The sequence below is a fragment of the Mus musculus genome, chromosome 15 (assembly GCF_000001635.26).
Source record: "Mus musculus strain C57BL/6J chromosome 15, GRCm38.p6 C57BL/6J".
In the NCBI taxonomy this organism is placed as follows: domain Eukaryota; kingdom Metazoa; phylum Chordata; class Mammalia; order Rodentia; family Muridae; genus Mus; species Mus musculus.
Window position 1 is genome coordinate 82443299 of NC_000081.6, and position 1967 is coordinate 82445265.

Here is a 1967-nt window from a genome sequence, read left to right on the forward strand (position 1 = left end):
GGCTCCTCCCTACATGGAAACAAACAAAACACACCATTGGGGCTGGATGCAGAAGACAAAGGGCTACCCTGACACTCCTTTATAAAGTTGCAGGATCCAAGCTTGGGGCTTCCTGATCCTAGATGTTTGATGGAGTGTTTTTCATTGGTCTCTGGAAAGCCTGGGCAGAAGTGGGGCAGCCATGGAGCTGCTGACTGGGACTGACCTGTGGTCTGTGGCCATATTCACAGTCATCTTCATATTACCGGTGGACCTGTTGCACCGGCGCCAGCGCTGGACTTCTCGCTGCCCACCAGGCCCTGTGCCATGGCCTGTGCTGGGTAACCTGCTGCAGGTGGACCTGGATAACATGCCATACAGCTTGTACAAGGTGGGTGACTTAGCGATGGATGGTATGTGATATTATGGTGTCCGTAGTGGCACATAGTAGGGTTTGAGCCACAGTTTAGTCAGGGATCTAGATCCCCAAGAGGGAACAGGCTTAGAAATATTTTGGTAACAGCCACTGGGAATTTCTAGGGCAAAGGTTTTGGGGAACAAAGTCCAGGAGGTGAAGCAGGATGTGACAGCAGGATTCAGTTTGTTTGGACAGAGCAGCAACCATAGAGATCCCAAGTCCATTATGGCCTTGTCAAAAACAAGGTCTTGGGCTGCTGTGAGGTCTACCGAATGGAGAGAGGGAGTGTGACTGCCTGAATCTCTTGCTGCTGTGTACTCTCTGGCCTCACTGCCCATATCAAGGACCCAAGACTCTTCATGAATGTTGACATGCTAAAGAACACAAGATAGTTTTCTGGCTCTGGATAGGTCCCCACTGGGAAGTCACATCTATTGTGATTCGTTTGCTGAACTTAAAAGATAAGACACCGCAGTGGGAGGCAGCCTCACCAGGATGTGGATGGAGCTCAGTGAGGAGCAGTTTCCCAGGATACATGAGGAGCAAGGCTCAATAACAAGCAAGACACACACTCATGTGCATGTACACATGCAAATACAGAGACAGAGAGACACATGGAGTCACATACACATATGCACATATACTTAAATTCACATACACAAACATGCATGTATAAACATACACAAATGTGCACTCACACACACAGAAACTTCCTTGTACCCTCTCACTTTGACATTGTTGTGCAGTGAGCCAGGTTCTATGATCTGTGGGCACCTCCACTTCCTATGTGCTTTGTCCCAATACTTCAGCTTCAAACCGCTATGGTGATATGTTCAGCCTACATATGGCCTGGAAGCCTATGGTTGTGATCAATGGACTGAAGGCAATGAAGGAAGTGCTGTTGACCTGTGGAGAGGACACTGCTGACAGCCCTCCAGTGCCCATCTATGAGCACCGTGGCAAAGTGACAACAGAGCTTAGGGAGTCTGACACACTCCCATCTGTCTGTTAGATGTGTCAAAAAGTGGGATTCCCAGTCACCAGTGTGACTCAGGCTGAGGACATTGATCACAGGGAACCTCAGTGAGCCTCCCTATCCAGGGGCTTGGTGGGTGCCAGAGAGATGGAGCACCCACATGGCTTACTGGTCTCCACACACTCCAAGTCACACTCTGGAAACCAGGGACCACTTGCCAAAATCCCTGTTGCTGGTATAAATGATGGCACATGGTCCTCAGCCCCAGTGTAAGGAGACACTGCTGTCAGCATGTGCCAGATCCTCAGTCAAGGTCTCCAACAGCCTGACAAGGCTCAAGCACCTGTCCTGGACTGTGCAGCCCAGAACTCCCCAAGCTGAGGTTGCTCTTCAGCCCTGGCCACACTCCTTGCCATACCAGGCAGATTGATGAGTTTGTCTGAGCGTCTTTTTTTCATTTTTGTCAAGCTCACTAAAATTCAAAAGCAGTACTATTTTGTTTTGTGTAGTGTTGGGCACAGACCCCAAGTCATTATGTATGCTCAGCCAGAGTACTCCATTATACTATAACCAAGTGTATATGTGTGTGGGGCT